This window comes from Nycticebus coucang, chromosome 13 (genome assembly GCF_027406575.1).
Source record: "Nycticebus coucang isolate mNycCou1 chromosome 13, mNycCou1.pri, whole genome shotgun sequence".
Taxonomy (NCBI): Eukaryota; Metazoa; Chordata; class Mammalia; order Primates; family Lorisidae; genus Nycticebus; species Nycticebus coucang.
The window spans coordinates 5,222,380-5,241,022 of NC_069792.1; the positions used below are offsets into that span (position 1 = coordinate 5,222,380).

At 38.3% G+C, this 18,643-nt stretch overlaps 1 protein-coding gene and 1 pseudogene across 2 annotated transcripts in view; one reads left to right on the forward strand and one right to left on the reverse strand.

The window, feature by feature from the left end:
• Positions 1 to 18,643, reverse strand: part of ATP6V1H (ATPase H+ transporting V1 subunit H) — a 127,557-nt gene that overhangs the window by 59,456 nt on the left and 49,458 nt on the right. The gene's annotated exons all lie outside the window — the stretch shown is intronic.
• On the forward strand, positions 7,873 to 14,848 carry LOC128563525 (60S ribosomal protein L3-like; annotated as a pseudogene).

An 18,643-nucleotide genomic window follows, 5' to 3' on the forward strand; every position in this document is an offset into this window, starting at 1 on the left:
GCAGGGAGTAATCTAGTGACTGAGCTGCCCAAAGGCGGGGACTGAGATGCTGGGGAAGAGCAGAGATCTAAGTGTTTGGCAGATTACAGACTTGGCGCTCAGGGGCATAGACTGATTTCGGTTTTGGCACACTGAATAAGCAGGCAGCCACGCCAGGAGAGATCCCAATGATAAGTGCTTTCCTTAGAAAGCTTCTGCTTAGCCAAGGTTCACAATTTGGAGTGTCTGTTAAGCAGGCTGAGGAGACATTTGGGCTCCCAAGCCTGCGGGGTCTGAGAAATCAGCAGAGGCCTCCAGTCTCCCTCTCGTACAGCTGTATCAACATTGTGATTAACATCTCATACCTCAGAAGATCACCTGTTCCCTGGAAAATATTCAGCAAGATACATATACTCTTTGGTTTTTTGGTTTGGGGTTTTTGCTTTGTTTTGTTTTTTCTTAATTTTGACATTTTTTTCTCTATATTTTTCTTTTTTTTCCTTTTGTTCTTTTTTCTACTATTCTGCTTTAAATACAATCATCCATTTTTGCCTTCTTTAACAATTAGAATTGCATTTTTGCCAGGGTTTCTGCCCCTATTATTTGTTTTTTCCCCCCAATTTTATACTGTAAGTGTTTTTGTTTGTTTGCTTCAGTTTGATTTATAGTATTTTTGTCTTTCCTCTCTACCTGGTGGAGGTGGGGTACTGTGTCTGATCAGGCTGGCAAAGAATTGTTGACCTCAAAGGAACCACCCAGGCCAGCACCCCCAGAGATTGGGGGGTTTTAAGGTTGGGTCAAAGTACCTTACTATACACCTATATTACTCCTGTCTCCTTTTGGTGCCTCTCTTCTTTTTGTCAATATTTCCTTTTACTCACTCCCTCTTCTTTTTCTTTTTTCTTTCTTTCTTAAATCTTTTTTCCCTTCTTGCTCTTCAATTTTCTCATCCTTCTGGTCCCATACCAAAAGGACTCATTAAAACTTTAGGCCAGAGGCACAGAAATTTAAAGAGCAAGAGGAAATGAAAGGGCAAGGAAATCGATACAAGAAAACACTCATGAAGAAGAATCAGCAGAAAAATTCTGGCAACATGAAATACCAGTCCAGAGCAACCCCTTCAAGGTACCATGAAGTAGCTAGAGCAAAGGATTCCACCTATAAAGAAATGTTAGAAATGACAAAAAGGGAATTTAAAATACAGATGATGAAAACAACGAAGGAAATTGCTGATAAAGTGGAAAACAGCCAAAAGGAAATCCAAAAACAGAATCAAAACAGAGATGAACAATATGAAGAATATAGGAAGGAGATAGCAGAAGTGAAGGAACTGAAGCAGTCAATTAGGGAACTTAAAGATGCAATAGAGAGTACCAACAACAGATTAGATCATGCAGAAGAAAATCTCAGAGGTAGAAGATAAAGCACTTGAGATAACTCAGATAGTTAAAGAGGCAGAAAAGAAGAGAGGGAAAGCAGAACATTCACTGACAGAATTATGGGACTTTAAGAAGCGTTCAAACATACGAATTATAGGTATCCTAGAAGGGGAAGAAAAATGCCCCAGAGGAATGGAAGCCATTCTAGAGAATATCATAAATAAAAATTTCCCAAATATCATCAAAGATTCTGACATACTCCTTTCAGAGGGATATCGATCCCTTGGTCGCTTCATCTCAAATAGAGCTTCTCCAAGACACATTGTGATGAATCTATCTAAAGTCAACACAAAAGAAAAGATTTTGCAAGCTGCCAAGAGTAAGCGCCAACTGACCTACAGGGACAAATCCATCAGGGTGACCATGGACTTCGTAAATGAAAGTTTTCAAGCCAGGAGACAATGGTCATCTACCTTTAATCTACTTAAAGAGAACAATTTCCAGCCCAGAATTCTATATTCTGCTAAGCTAAGCTTTAAAATTGACAGAGAAATCAAATCTTTTCCTGATATGCAAACATTGAGGAAATTTGCCACAACAAGACAAGTTCTACAGGAAATACTTCAACCTGTTCTACACATTGACCATCACAATGGACCAGGAACAAAGTAAGCACCCAGAAATTAAAGGACAGAACCTAGTTTCCACAATGATGCAAAAGACAAAAATAACCAATGGACTCTCACAAAATAAGATGAATAGAATGTTACCACACTCATCAATTATCTCAATAAATGTTAATGGCTTGAATTTCTCACTGAAGAGGTACAGATTGGCTGATTGGATTAAAAAACACAAGCCATTTATTTGCTGTCTCCAGGAAACACACCTCACGTCAAAAGACAAATTAAAACTCTAAGAGTTGGAATTCAGAAGAAAAGAGGGGTTCCAATCTTATTTTCAGATACATGTGGATTTAAAATAACTAAAGTCAAAAAAGACAAAGATGGTCACTTTATGTTGGTCAAGGGAAAAATACAACAAGACATTTCAATTCTAAATATTTATGCACCCAATTTAAATGCTCCCAGATGCTTGAAACAGACCTTACTTAGTCTGAGCATTATGATATCCTATAATACCATGATAACAGAGGACTTTAACACTCCTCTCTCAGAGCTGGACAGATCCTCTAAACAGAAATTAAAAAAACATATAAGATATAAATGAGACCCTAGAACAACTGTGCCTGATAGACGTATATAGAACACTCCATCCCAAAGATAAAGAATATACATTCTTTTCACTGTCCCATGGAACATTCTCCAAAATTGATCATATCCTAGGAAACCTCAACAGAATCAAAAGAATTGAAATTTTGCCTTGCATCTTCTCAGACTACAAGGCACTAAAAGTGAACTCAACTCCAACAAAAACTTTCAACCACACACAAAGGCATGGAAGTTAAACAAAGTTATGCTGAATGACAGTTGGGTGCAGGAAGAAATCAAAAAGGAAATCATTAACTTCCTTCAGTATAACAACAACGAAGACACAAGTTATCAAAACCTGTGGGATATAGGAAAAGCAGTCCTAAGAGGAAAATTTATGGCTTTGGAAGCCTACATTCGAGAAACAGAAAGAGAACGCATCAATAAACTCACAAGCCATCTTATGGAATTGGAAAAAGAAGAACAATCTAAGTCTAAACCCAGCAGAAGAAAAAAATGTCCAAAATTAAATCAGAGATTAATGAAATTGAAAACAAAAGATTCAGAAAATTAATGAAACAAGGAGTTGGTTTTTTGAAAAAATAAATAAAATAGATAAATCTTTGGCCAGACTAACTAGAAATAAAAAAGTAAAATCTCTAGTAACCTCAATCAGAAATGATAAAGGAGAAATAACAACTGATGCCACAGAGCTACAAAATATTATCTCTGAATACTACCAGAAACTCTATGCCTAGAAATTTGACAATGTGAAGGAAATTGATCAATATCTGGAATCATACCCTCTCCCTAGACTTAGCCCAGATGAAATAGATCTACTGAACAGACCAATTTCAAGCACTGAGGTCAAAGAAACAATAAAAAATCTCCCAACAAAAAAATGCCCTGGTCTGGATGGCTTCACACCAGAATTCCATCAAACCTTCAAAGAAAAGCTTATTCCTATATTGTAGAAATTATTCCAAAAAATTGAGGAGGAAGGAATCTTCCCCAAGGCATTCTATGAAGCAAATATCACCCTGATACCAAAACCAGGAAAAGACCCAACCAGAAAGGAGAACTTTAGACCAATTTCGCTAATGAACACAGATGCAAAAATTTTCAACAAAATCCTAGCCAACAGGTTTCAGCTTATCATCAAGTCATGCATCATGATCAATATGTTTCATCCCAGGGATAGAAGGCTGGTCTAATATATGTAAATCCATAAACGTTATTCACCATATCAACAGAAGCTACAACAAAGCCCATATGATCCTCTCAATAGATGCAGAAAAAGCATTCAATAAAATCCAGCATCCTTTTCTAATTAGAACACTGAAGAGTTTAGGCATAGGTGGCACATTTCTTAAACTGATTGAGGCTATCTATGATAAATCCACAGCTAATAGTTTACTGAATGGAGTTAAACTGAAGCTTTTCCTCTTAGAACTGGAACCAGACAAGGCTGTCCTCTGTCGCCATTACTATTCAACATAGTGCTGGAAGTTTTAGCCAATACAATTAGGCAAGACAAGAAAATAAAAAGGTATCCAAATGGGGGCAGAGAAGATCAAACTCTCCCTCTTTGCTGATGATATGATCTTATACTTAGAGAACCCCAAAGGCTCAACCACAAGACTCCTGGAAGTGATCAAAAAATACAGTAATGTCTCAGGATATAAAATCAATGTCCACAAGTCAGTTGCCTTTGTATACACCAACAACAGCCAAGATGAGAGGCTAATTAAGGATACAACTCCCTTCGCCATAGCCCCAAAGAAAATGAAATACTTGGGAATATACCTAACAAAAAAGGTGAAGGACCTCTATAAAGAAAATTATGAAACCCTAAGAGAGGAAATAGCAGAGGACTTTACTAAATGGAAGAACATACCATGCTCATGGCTGGGAAGAATCAACGCTGTTAAAATGTCTATACTTCCCAGAGCAATCTACCGATTCAATGCCATCTCTATTAAAATATCAACATCCTATTTTCAAGACTTGGAAAAAATGATTCTGCATTTTGTATGGCACCAGAAAAAAACCCGTATAGCTAAGGCAGTTCTTAGTAATAAAAACAAAATCACCATACCAGATTTTAGGCTGTACTACAAAGCCATAGTGGTCAAGACAGCATAGTATTGGCACAAAAATAAAAACACAGACACTTGCAATCAAATAGAAAACCAGGAAATGAAACCAACAACTTACAACTACCTAATCTTTGATAAACCAAACAAGAATGTCCACTGGGGGAAAGACTCCCTATTCAATAAGTGGTGCTGGGAGAATTGGATATCTACATGTAAAAGACTGAAACCAGACCTGCACCTTTCTCCACTCACAAAAATTGATTCAAGATGGATAAAGGACTTAAATTTAAGGCATGAAACGATAACAATCCTCAAAGAAAGAATAGGAAAAACACTGGACGATATCAGCCTGGGGAAAGACTTCATGAAGAAGACGGCCATGGCAAGGAGACTCCTACAGCTAAGGAGACAACAACCAAAGCAAACAGACAACCTACCCAATGGGAAAGGATATTTGCATGTTTTGAATCAGACAAAAGCTGAATAACTAGGATCTATACAGAACTTAAATTAATCCACAAGAAAAAAACCAGCAAGCTCATACATCAATGGGGAAGAGAGATGAACAGAACCTTCTCTAAAGAAGACAGACAAATGGCTAGCAAACATATGAGAAAAAGCTCATCATCCTTAATTATTAGAGAAATGCAAATTAAAATCACCCTGAGATATCATTTAACCCCAGCAAGAATGGCCCATATTACAAAATCTCAAAACTGCAGATGCTGGCGTGGATCTGGAGAGAAGGGAACACTTTTACACTGCTGGTGGGACTGCAAACTAATACAACCTTTTTGGAAGGAAGTATGAAGAAACCTCAAAGAACTCAACCTTCTTCCCATTTGATCCTGCAATCTGTTTACTGCAGCTCAATTTACAATCGCTAAAATGTGGAAACAGCTAGGCGGCACCTGTGGCTCAAAGGGGTAAGGCGCCGGTCCCATATGCCAGAGGTGGTGGGTTCAAACCCAGCCCTGGCCAAAAACCACAAATAAATAAATAAACAGGAAACAGCCTAAATGCCCCTTAACCCAGGAATGGCCTGGCAAGCTGTGGTATATGTATACCATGGAATACTATTCAGCCATTTAAAAAAATGAAGATTTTGCAGCATTTGTATTAACCTGGATGGAGGTGGAACACATTATTCTTAGTGCAGTATCACAAGAATGGAGAAGCATGAATCCTATGTATTCAACTTTGATATGAGGACAGTTCATGACAATTAATGACATGGTGGGGCATGGGGGAAGGGGAGAGCAGACAGAGAGAGAAGGAGGGAGGAGGTGAGGGAAAGGAAAAAAAAAAAAGAAAAGAAAATGGTGACTAATTCTCACATAAATTGTATTTAATTTTGACCAAAGTACATTACTTGAACATTAATTTTTAATTCAACTTGTTAATATGTTGTTTAGGATATTGCATCCTCATTTATAAGTGACATATGTTTGTTATTTCCCTATGTAATAATATATTTTTCCAATTTTAATATCAGATACATCCAGATGAAATAGAATGATTTTGAAGTATTTCTTCTTTTTCTATTGTCTATAAGATTTGGCATGATCTGTTTTTTGAAATTATCTTCTATTTTTATTTATAAATATTAGTTGTCTATTTTTTGAGACTTTGGGGAAAAAAACTAAGAAGTTGTTAACTGATAACTCCATACTGAACTTCAGAGTCAAAGCATTCTATGACAGACATACATTTATCTGACAATCTGAATGTTACTCTTTTTACATTATTATTATTATTATTGCTCAATAAAAAAAAAGAATGAAAAGGAATGAAGGGTTATGAAAAGCACTCAAGAAACCGAATTTGCAAAGGCGGATGGATCACTTGAGCTCAGTGGTTTGAGCTTGCTGTGAGCTGTGATACCATTGTACTCTACCAAGGGCAACAAAGTAAGACTGCCTCAAAAAAAAAAAAAAAAAAAGAAAGAAAAAAAATATTTAGGGGGGAATTGTGGGAAGGTGACTGACCAGAAGCAGCTTTCACCAGAGGCTTGTGCCCTAAGGGAGAGATATTGGACTGAAGTGAATGGAAACCAAATGAGAGGAGCTCTGCACTGTGAGGACTGCATGAGGTACACATCACCTAGGCTGAACAAAGTGGCAGAAACAAGAAAGTGGAAGAGGCTGAATGCCCGTAGCTCAGTGAGTAGAGTGCCAGCAAAATACACCAAGGCTGGCAGGTTCAAGCCCCACCCTGGCCTGCTAAACAACAATGACAAGTAGAACAAAAAAATAGCCGGGTATTGTAGCAGGCACCTGTTGTCACAGCTATTTGGGAGGCTGAGGCAAGAGAATCACTTATGCCCAAGAGTTGGAAGTTGCTGTGAGCTGTGATGCCACAGCACTCTACTGAGGACAACATAGTGAGACTCTGTCTCAGGAAAAAAAGAAAGTGGAAGAAAAACAACAGGTACAAGCCCAGGTCCCAGAAGAAGAGAGACCCCTCCCCATAAACGGGAGCTCTGTGGTAGGTGACCAGTCAGCCAGCAAACTGGGTTTATCCCACGGGAGAGCAGTTGCTAAGTCCCAGTCCTCCCTTCGTCACTACTGAGTTCCCACCACTGAGACTGGGTCCCATTCTGTCTGGCACAAAAGACCAAATATTTTTCCTGTAATCCTGAGCACCTAGATCACCCTTCCCCCACTCTCCTTGCTGGAAGTACTGCCCCTTGTAGCATCCAGATTGCTTGACAAGCTTACTGGGAAGCTAGGGAAGTCTGCCGCCCACCAAGCTGCAGTGTGAGAACAGTAGCACAGCAGTCCAAGCTTTTGTGGGGAGAGGGTGAGCTACCCATCTCCAGCCTCTCAGGCAGCTCTGTTTTCTGTTCTTCAGGACAACTTCTGAGCTCCATTGGGTGGGCAGGGCCAGTGCTTAAACGATTTTGACTTGTGACTGAACGTTGGACCTGCCCCCTCTGCTGGGTACAGCTCTCTGAGCTTGACTGGATGGGCAGGCAGGTGTCTAAGTGACACTGGGCTGAACTTTGGACCTCTGGCCTCATCCAGAGGGGCTTCTGAGCTCAATTGGGTGGGTAGGGCCGGGTTCAAGTTACTTTGGACTGAACTTTGGGCCTCGGGCCTCTACCAGGAGGGGCTCTCTGAGCCCACCTGGGTAGGCAGGGCTGAGGTTTAAGCCACTTTGGACTGAACTTTGGATTAGCACTCTCCACTGGGTGGAGGCTCTATGAGCTCAGTTGAGTGGGTGGGGCCGGAGTTTAAGCAACTTTGTACTGAATTTTGGATTAACACTTTCCACTGGGTGGAGGCTCTCGGCGCTCAAGCAGGTGAGTTGTGCCAAGTGCCTAAGGGACTCTTATCTAAACTTTAGATTTGCACCCCCTGCAGGGCAGCAGCCACCTGAGCCCCAGTGCCCGAGTGACTTTGAGCTCTGGGCCTACACTGTCTACAGAGCTGTAGCCCTCAGCACTCGACTGGCTGGATGGTGCCCAGTACATAAGCATCTCTCCCGAACTCTGGGCCAGCACATTCTCTCCTGAACTTGGGCAGCCTTATGAGCTCGATTTGGTGGACAGAGACAGCACTAGATGAGCAACTTTGATTGGAACTCTGGGCCAGTACTGCCTACTGATACTTGGTAGGCAGAATCCTGGAGACACTGGGGCTGCAGATTCACCACTTATCTGCCCTTGTTAGTGCAGCAGTGGCACTGGAATGTGAGGAGTGGACTCATCAGGGACAACCAATCAATTCAACTGAAAAAGTATAATTAACATATTAAAAAAGAAGAAGCAGCAGAAAATACTCATGAGGAGAAATCAGCTGAAGAACTCTGGCAACATGAAAAATCAGAGCAGATCAATACCTCCTGGGGACATCAAAGAAAATACAACAAAGAATCCCATCCACAGAGAAATTGCTGAAATGTTAGACATAGAATTTAGAATATGGATGGTAAATAAGATAATTGGAATGGAGGAAAAGATGGAAACAGAGAACACAAAAACAGTTCAGAAGTTGCCTCAAAAATGTAATGAATTCAAAGACAAAGTCACCAAGGATGTAGACAAAATGAGGAAAGATATACCAGAGCTTAAGTAATTGAAAAAAGTATTTGAGGAGTTTCAAAATACAGTAGAGTCCCTCAGAAATAGAGTTGAGCAGTGTGAATAGAGAATCTCAGATAAAGAAAACAAGACTCTTGAACTATCCCAAGCATTCAAAGAGGCAGAAAAATAGAGAAAAAGAACAGAATATTCCCTGAGAGAGTTATGGGATCATTCCAAGAAATCAAACATGCAAATTACAGGGATTCCTGAAGAAGAAGAAGATGGTCCCAAAGGCACAAATTCTCTGCTCCAAGACACTATGGTAGAGAATTTCCCAAGTATTGCAAGAGACACAGAAATTCAGATAATAGATAGTAGAACCCCAGCATGACTCAATCCAAACAAAGCATCTCCTAGATACATTATAATTAAATTTGCCAATGTTAATATGAAGGAGAAACTTCTGTAAGCAGCCAGGCATTAAAAAAAGCATTACTTAAAAAGGGAAAAGTAAAAGGATGCCTGCAGATTTTTCAGCGGGAACTTTCCAAGTCAGAAAAGGATGGTCATCAACCTTCAACCTTCTTAATACAATTTCCAGCCCAGGATCCTATATACCCTGCTAAACTGAGTTTCCTTTGCAAAGCAGAAATCAAATAATTCACTGACATCCACATGCTGAGGAAATACGCCATGATTCAACCAGCTCTACAGGAAATACTCAGACCCATTCTTCATAACAAACAACAGGAGGGTACACCACCAAAGGAAACCTACTCAGAAATTAAAAAACAAAGTCTAGCTTCCACAATGGTGAGAGGCATAAAATTAAGCTCTGGACTTGTGAAAAAAAAGATGACAAAAACTCAGCCACATCTATCAATTCTCTTAATTCATATGAATGGTTTGAACTCTCCTTTAAAGAGGCATAGGCTGGCCAGTTGGATACAAAAACTCCAGCCAGATACCTGTTGCCTACAAGAAACTCACCTTATCTCAAAAGATATAACAAGACTCAGGGTGAAGGGAAAGCACAAAAAAGCTGTGGATGTAATCTTGTATGCAGACACAATCGGATTCAAACCAACAAAAATAATGAAAGACAAAGATGGACACTTCATACTGGTGAAGGCAAACATTCAAGATGAAGAGATTTCAATAGTTAACATATGTGCACTCTATCTGAATGATCCTCGGTATATATAAAATACACCCTAACTGATCTGAATATGATATCTTCCCATACTATAATAGTTGGAGATTTTAACACGCCATTGGCAGTACTGGACAAATCCTCCAAGCAAAAACTAAACACAGAAATAATGGACTTAAACAAGACCTTAGAACAAATGGACATACTAGACATTTATAGAACACTTTACCCTAACAAAAACGAATACACATTCTTCTCATCAGCCCACTGATCATCTTCCAAAATTGATCATTCAAAATCGATTAGTCACAAGGCTAACCTCAACAAATCCAAAAGAATAGAAATTATGCCCTGAATCTTCTTAGACCATCATGGAATAAAAGTTGAACTCAACAGCAACAGAAATCTTCATACTCAAATAAAATCATGGAAACTAAATAACCTTGTGCTGAATTGATAGCTGGTTCATAGACAAAATCAAGAAGGAAATAATTAGATTTCTGGAACAAAATGATAATGAAGACACAAACTGTCAAAACCTGTGGGATACTGCAAAGGCAGTCCTCAGAGGGAAATTCATAGCATTAGATGCCTTTATCAAGAAAACAGAAAGAGAGCAAGTCAGCAACCTAAAGGGCCATCTCAAGCAACTGGAAAGGGAAGAACAATCTAATCCCAAACCCAGCAGAAGAAAAGAAATAACCAAAATTACAGCAGAACTAACTGAAATTGAAAACAAAAGAATTATTCAGAAGATCAGTGAAACAAAAAGTCAGTTCTTTGAAATGAATGAAAATCTGATAAACCCTTGACTAGACTTACCAGAAACAGAAAAATAAGATCTCTAATAACTACAATCAGAAATGGGAAATAACAGATGCCATAGAAATACAAAAGATTCCCTTGGGGCTAATCAGCAAATAGCCCTCAAAAGCTGAGTGGAAATGACACTCAGGCCATCGCCAGAACCCCACAAGCAGGTGGTGGTCCCCTGGGTTCCCACCTTTGAAAATTCTATTTTGTGTGTCTTGTCTCTTTCTTTCTCATCCTTTCTAACTTTATATCTCTTCAGTCCATCACCACCAGATCCACAGATCTTAATAGACACTGCCCTGGGGCAGGACCCTGGCAGAATCCTCCCCAACACATTCTGTGAAGCAAGTATCACCCTGATCCCCAAACCAAGAAAGGACCCAACAAAAAAAGAAAACTATAGACCAATATCATTAGTGAATATCGATGCAAAAATATTCAACAAGATATTAACAAACAGAATACAACAACATTAAAAAGGTTATACACCATGATCACGTGGGTTTTATCCCAGAGACAGAGGGTTGGTTCAACATACACAAATCTGTAAATATAATACACCACATAAATAGAATCAAAACAAAGACCATATGATTCTTTCAATTGACGTAGAAAGGCTTTTGACAATATCCAGCATGCTTTCATGATAAAAACACTAAGGAAGTAGGCTTCTCTTGTTAGATATATTCCCAGGTATTTCATCTTCTTGGGTGTAATAGTAAAAGGAATAGAGTCTTTGATTTCGTTCTTATGGAAGCAGAAAAAAACCTGAATAGCAAATACAGTTCTTACAAATAAAAAAATAAATTCTGGAGACATCACATTGCCAGACTTCAGGTTATATTACAAGGCTATAGTGATCAAAACAGCATGATACTGGCACAAAAATAGAGACACAGGGCGGCACCTGTGCCTCAAAGGAGTAGGGCACCAGACCCATATGCTGGAGGTGGTGGGTTCAAACCTAGCCCCAGCCGGAAACTGCAAAAAAAAAAAATAAATAAATAACAATAATAATAGAGACAAAGACCTATGAAATAGGATAGAGAATCTAGAGATGAACCCAGCCACATATCATCATTTAATTTTTGATAAGCCTAACAGAAACATGCAACAGAGAAAAAAAAAAATCCTTATGTAACAAATGGTACTGGGAGAACTGGTTATCTACATGTAGAAGACTGAAACTGGACCCGTACCTCTCACCATTAACAGAAAATTGATCCTTAGATAAAAGATTTAAACTTAAAACACGAAATAAGAAAAACTGTAGAAGAGAGTGTGGGGAAAACACCTGAAGAAGTATCTGGGAAAAAAATTTATGAGGAAGACCCCTCTAGCAATTTCAGCAACACCAAAAATAAATAACTGGAACTTGATCAAGCTAAAAAGCTTTTGCGCAGCTAGGAGTACCACAAACAAAGCAAACAGACAGCCCTCAGAATGGGAGATTTTTGCAAGTTATGAATCTGACAAAGACCTGATAACTAGAATCTACAGAGAACTCAAACAATAAGAAAAGTGCAAACCACCCTGTCTGTAAGTGGGCAAGTGATCTGAACAGAAACTTCTCTGAGAAGGACAGACGAATGGCCAACAAACACATGGAAAAATGCTCATCATCTTTAATCAAAGAAATGCAAATCAAACCTACTCTAAGGTATCACCTAACCCCAGCAAGATTAGCACGCATCATAAAGTCCCAAAACACCAGATGCTGTCATGGATGTGGAGAGAAGGGAATGTTTCTACACTGCTGGCGGGATTGCAAACTAATACAGCCCTTTTGGAGAGAGGTATGGAGAATCCTCTAAGATCTAAATGTAGACCTTCCATTTGACCCTGTAATTTCATTACTAGGTATCTACCCAGAAGAACAAAATCATTTTACCACAAAGACATTTGCACTAGAATGTTTATTGTGGCTTGATTCCTAACAGCCAAGTCGTGGAAGCAACCTAAGTGCCCATCAACCCATGAATAGATCAACAAACTGTGGTATATGTATACTATGGAATATTATGCAGCCATTAAAAAAAGATAGAGGCTTTACATCTTTTACATTTACCTGGATGGAGTTGAAATACATTCTTCTTCTTAGTGAAGTATTGCAAGAATGGAAAGATAAATATTCAATGTACTCCATCCTTATATGAAATCAATATATAAACAATTACATATTCCTAACAATAATCAAACACTAATATAGCCCATTTCACGTGTAGAGGGAAGCGAGAAGGGTGAGGACATTTGGCAGAAGGGGAGGGCATGAGGCGGGATCTCACTTAATGTGCACATTGTTGAGGGTGTATAACATGCTCCTGGGTGAGGGGCTATTCTACAAATGGAACTTTACCCTGGAAGTGAGAACAATGTAACGTAAATATTGTACCCTTATATTAATTTGAATAAAGTTTTAAAAAACTGAATTTGCCATAAATGTTACATAATTTAGCAGCAACATATTCTTTGAATATGTCATTCTTTCTCTAAAACTAAATTATATCTTCACCTCAAAGTCAAAAGTAGCCAATCCAATATAAATATCATTTTGCTTTTGGAAAATTAATAGCATGAAGAGATTCTGACTTCACTAAGGACAAGGTGGAATCAAGTGACAACTCAGATCTTTCCATCACCAAGACTAAACTGCTGGCCTTATAAATGTTGAAGCAGTGCTTCAAAAGCCACCCATGATAAAGACCAGTTCTGCTTGTTTATTAATTTTCAACTAGTCAAGAGCAAAAAATACTTTTATAGAACACAGTAAGAATGACTTTTAAAAGACATGCAATGATGGGTACACTGAGAGCCCTCATTTCAGCATGATACAATTCATCTATGTTAAAACACACACACAACACAATAATAACAAAAAACACTTGTACCCCCTAAATGTTTTTAAATAAAAAATAAATAAATACAGTTTAAAATATAACCTGGAAAAAAAGACATGCAAAATACAAGCTCAATCTCTATCAGCAGAATTTGATGACAGAATATCTCACAGGAAGTTCTCAGCCCCTAGACATGGGTCCCTGGCCTTCTTGCTTCAGAAGTGCAGTAGCAGGCATCATGAGAAGGTAAAGCTTCGAGAACTAAGGATGACCCTTCCAAGCCTGTCTCTGCCTCACAGCCTTCCTGGGACACAAGGCTGGCATGACCCATGACATGTGGCCAGGACCCAAAGAGAACAAGAAGGAAGCTGTAGAGGCTGTAGCCACGTGGAGACACTGCCCATCCTGCTTGTAGGTATCGTGGGCTACATGGAAACTCCTCGAGGCCTCCAGACTCTCAAAACCATCATTGCTAAGCATATCAGTGATGAGTACAAAAAATGCTTATACAAGAACTGGTATGAAATCTAAGAAGAGAGTAAAGTCTTCACCAAGTACTGTAAGAAATGGCAGGATAAGGATAGCCAGAAGCAGCTGGAGGACTTCAGCAGCATGAAGAAGTACAGCCACATCATTCTCACCACTGCCCACACCCGGATGCAACTCCTTCCTCTATAACAGAAGGTGGCCCATCTAATAGAGAGCCAGGTGGAAGGAGACACTGTGGCTAAAAAATTGAATGGGCCCAGGAGAAGCTGGATCAGCAGGTAAACCAAGGGTTTGGTCAGGATGAGATGATCAATGTCATTGGCATGATCAAGGGCAAAGGCTACAAAGGGGTGATAAGTTGTTGGCATGCCAAGAAACTGCCCCACAAGACCCACCAAGAGCTCCACAAAGTTGCCTGCACTAGGGCATAGCATCCTGCCCATGTGGTTTTCTCCATGGCACAGTCTGGGCAGAAAGGCTACCATGACCACACAGAGATCAACAAAAAGATCTGTAAGATTGGCCAATGTTACCTTATCAAGGATGGCAAACCAATCAAGAATAATGCCTGTACTGATTATGACCTATCGGACAAGAGCATCAACCCCCTGAGCGGCTTTGTCCACTACGATGAAGTGACCAATAACTTTATCATGATGAAAGGCTGTGTGGTGGGAACAAAGACGCAAGTCTTCACCCTCTGCAAGTCTTTGTGCTATAGATCAGTTTTCTGGAGAAAACTGACCTTAAGTTCATCAACACTACCTCCGAGTTTGGCCATGCCACTTCCAGACTATGAAGGAGAAGAAAGCCTTCAGGGGACCACTTAAGAAAGACCCAATTGCCAAAGAAGGAACTTAATATCAGGAATGGATTGAGCAGCTGGTAGGATCTCAATAAAAGTTACTTCCCAGTGGAGGAAAAAAATACAAGCTCAAATTTTATATTATAAAATTCAATGGACATACAATTACTGTCAAATTTCTGTAAGTTCCTAAATGCTTACTTCCACTGTCTGTACTTATCCACTGCAGGCTAACAGTTCACTGCACTGATAACACAGACCACTCTATAGAAAGTGCTGTATTAAGAGGACTCACTTCAAGATTAAAAATGTCAAAAAAAAAAAAAAAAAGATTAAAAATGTCTCAGTCTTGCTAGACTTCATCCAAACCTGGTATCTACTAAGCAAGATAGTTAATTAAAGAGGTCAAAGCAAAATTCCTAAGATAGGGAAATTAAGAATAAAATTTCTTCATGGCAATACTTTCATGTCAGACAGTGGCAAACAGCCTCCATCCACTCAGACCAGAGCCAGCTTCTTTGGAAGGGTTACAACTATGAACTGCCCACACAGAAAATGTACATATGTGCATGTCTGCGTCTGGGTGAGTATATGTACTCATGTAGATGTGACTTATAAATCATGATTAATACATCTAACAAAAAGAAGAACTCAATTTAGTGGTGATTCTTCCTAAGCTTTTCTGAGAATCACATACTGTAACAATACAATTTTACTTTATTATCTGACATATGACACAGACTCTCAACTAAGCAGAACCAAAAGGAGAAATCAAACACATAACAGACATAAAACAAAGATGATCTTCAATATCTTTCTCAGTCATGGCACCAAAACATTCTAATTTATTTTAGGAACTGACGTTTGACAAATCAATTTAACCAAAAGCAGTAATATCTGCAGAGACCAGGAGTTCAGCACCTACTATGAATAAGTGAGATTGACATTTTCAAAAATAAAATTCATCCAGCCAAATGGGAAAAAAAAAAATAATTAGCAGCTGCCAGATTTGTTTAGCTCACAGCAACTTAGCAAGCTTCCTAAAGTCTTCAGAAAAAAAAAAAAAATCTTTCATTTTGAGATTCAGGATGTGGGGGAAAAAATACATGACCAGACCATCTTCAAATAATCTTATCCATGACATCTTTTTTAAAGATTATAGGAATTTGAGAAATTTTTTTAAATCATCCTTCTTTCCCCCACCTGTTCGATGGTCTAAAAATTACAAATGGCTTTATTAGGTCCTTACAATAGTTCGATTTTAGCTCCATTGTGTATATGAAAGTTGTGAATGTCTAAAGATGTTCTTCTGACATTCATCTCTCAGCATGTGCCCATAATGATTGCATTATCCCAAATTTAGCACAGAAGAACAAAAAAAAACTAACATTTCTGGCAGTGAACTGGATCTACTTTAAATAATCTAAAAACCAAAATTAGACAAGAGAATTCCAGAAGTTATGTTAATAAATTCCATGTATTATGGGTAAAAAAAATGAAACAAGATTTTTAAATCTTATTAATTTTAGTGACATGTTCATGCTTCCTTTTTAAAAAGCAAACAAAACAGCACTGGATCTTTGCCTAAGCTCAATATAAATTTAGCAAGAATCCAGTTTACCGAGATGGAAGATTAAAGAGGTCAACTGCTATAATAGTATGAATTTATGGAGAAAAAAGAGAGGGAAATAAGAACATATTGTACATTTACTATTGTCTGGTACTACACATGTTATTGACTCCTAATTCAATCTTAAAGTGAGTTAAATATTACCTACCACCTCACACCAGTGAAGAAAGTAACTCTGGAAGTTTAAGCCATTCTCCCAATACTGAACAATCAAGTGCAAGAATTCACACCTGGGTCTGACTACTCTAGAGACACTCTATCTTTCTACTGCACCACACTGAAAGGAAAATTAGCAAAGAGCTACACTACTTCCTAAATTTCCATAAAAGTAAATACAAGAGCCAATGTGGTGGCTCATGCCTGTAATCCTAGCACTCTAGGAGGCTGAGGCAGGTGGATTTCCTGAGCTCACTGGTTTAAGACCAGCCTGAGCAAGAGCGAGACCCCATCTCTAAAAATAGCTGGGTGTTATGGCAGGCACCTACAGTCCCAGCTACTCACGAGGCTGAGATAAGAGAATCGCTTGAGCCCAAGAGTTTGAGGTTGCTGTGAGCTATGATGCCATGGCACTCTACCAAGGGCAACAAAGTAAGATCATGCTCAAAAAACAAAACAAAAAAGTAAATACAGTACAGCCTCTGTAAGCTGACCACCCCAAGGACTATACCGAACAGGTCAACATATGGAGGCCGTCAACATAAGGAACTTGGCTGTGTACTGAGGCCTCTGTACTGTCAACTTAAGGAGGTAATCAGTGTAGGGAGGTTGTCAACTAGGGAGGTTCTACTGCAATGAATACAGAGAGCTCCCAAATCAGGTCAAAATAAAAACTAAGGCTCTCAAACTCTATACTTCCTGTGACTTTTTGAGCTTTGTATAGTGTAAACATGACGACTTCACCAACTCACTCTATCAAGACAAAGATTTAAACAAAATGCAAAGACCCTGTGTCAAGGTATTTCTTTATTCAAGTCTGTACACCCTCAGAAACTAACACATTGCCTTGTACATATTTAATCTTCAATAAATATCTGATACATTAATAGGTAAATAAATAATCTATGAGTGGAAGGAAGGAAAGGAGGAAGGGGAATAAGTAGAGAGAGAGGAAGAAAAAAGAGTAAGGATGAACTTAAAGGGTAGGATTCAATTAGTATCAACTAACACTTTTCTTTGATATTACAACATAAAGAGATACCTGCTTCTAATGACCCTTTTATTTTACATAATAATGATCCAAAATGAAAAATAATGGAAGAGAGGAGGACCTAGGTGGGAACAAAAAACTCAACAGCGTTTGTGGAAAGCTCAGACAGAACAGCTACCATAGACGACTAAAGTGGTTTGTGCTGCTTTAGAGTACATTTCAACTCATCTCTATAAATTATTAACATCTGATTTTTTCCTAGAAACTCAAAGCACTTAAAATACTATTACTTAAATAATACTTTAAAAATTAACGTACCTTCTCAAAACTGAAGGGAAATACAAACGAAAAGATATCTTCTTTGAAACAACAAAACAGCCAAGACCTTGACTTCTGTTATACCTCTTTCCCACACCTCTATTGTACATTAAATAAACAAGTTTATTTTTAACAAATTATTAGAAGATTATGACAATATTGTATGGTAAATTTTGATAATCATTATTTTAATAGATATTTTAATTTCCAAAAATATATAACAGAAAAGGACAAATATGAACAACTGAAAAATAGTATAGTCACTTCCATGTTAATTACTTAGGAAACTGTAGACCTTTCTATTGCCCAAAAGTATTTTTTAAAAGTCATACAAAGAAAATAAAAACAGTATAACTCATCTTTCTAGGATAATCTAACTACAAAGACATCCTATAAAGAGTAACTATCTTCCCTAATAGTTTAGCAAAAAATAGGTTGTCCACTTTTAATTGCACACAAACCTTATGGACATCCTGTAGATCTTATTTTCTGAAAATAGCTTTCAATACCAAGTTTATGAACAGCTTCCAGTTTTGGAAAAACTGCACTAATAGAAAATAGGTTCCCTTTTTCTCTCTCTCTCGTCATGCTTTCTGTGATATGCTTTTAAGTGGGTTATTGTCATAAACTTCTAATATACTCTAAGCAGGCTTAACACAATTGTGTAAAACTAGATGTAGGAGACTTTGAGGTATATCAATTCTTAATACGACAGAAGCTTCAAGTGAATAGATATTCCGTCATAGAATATTATCA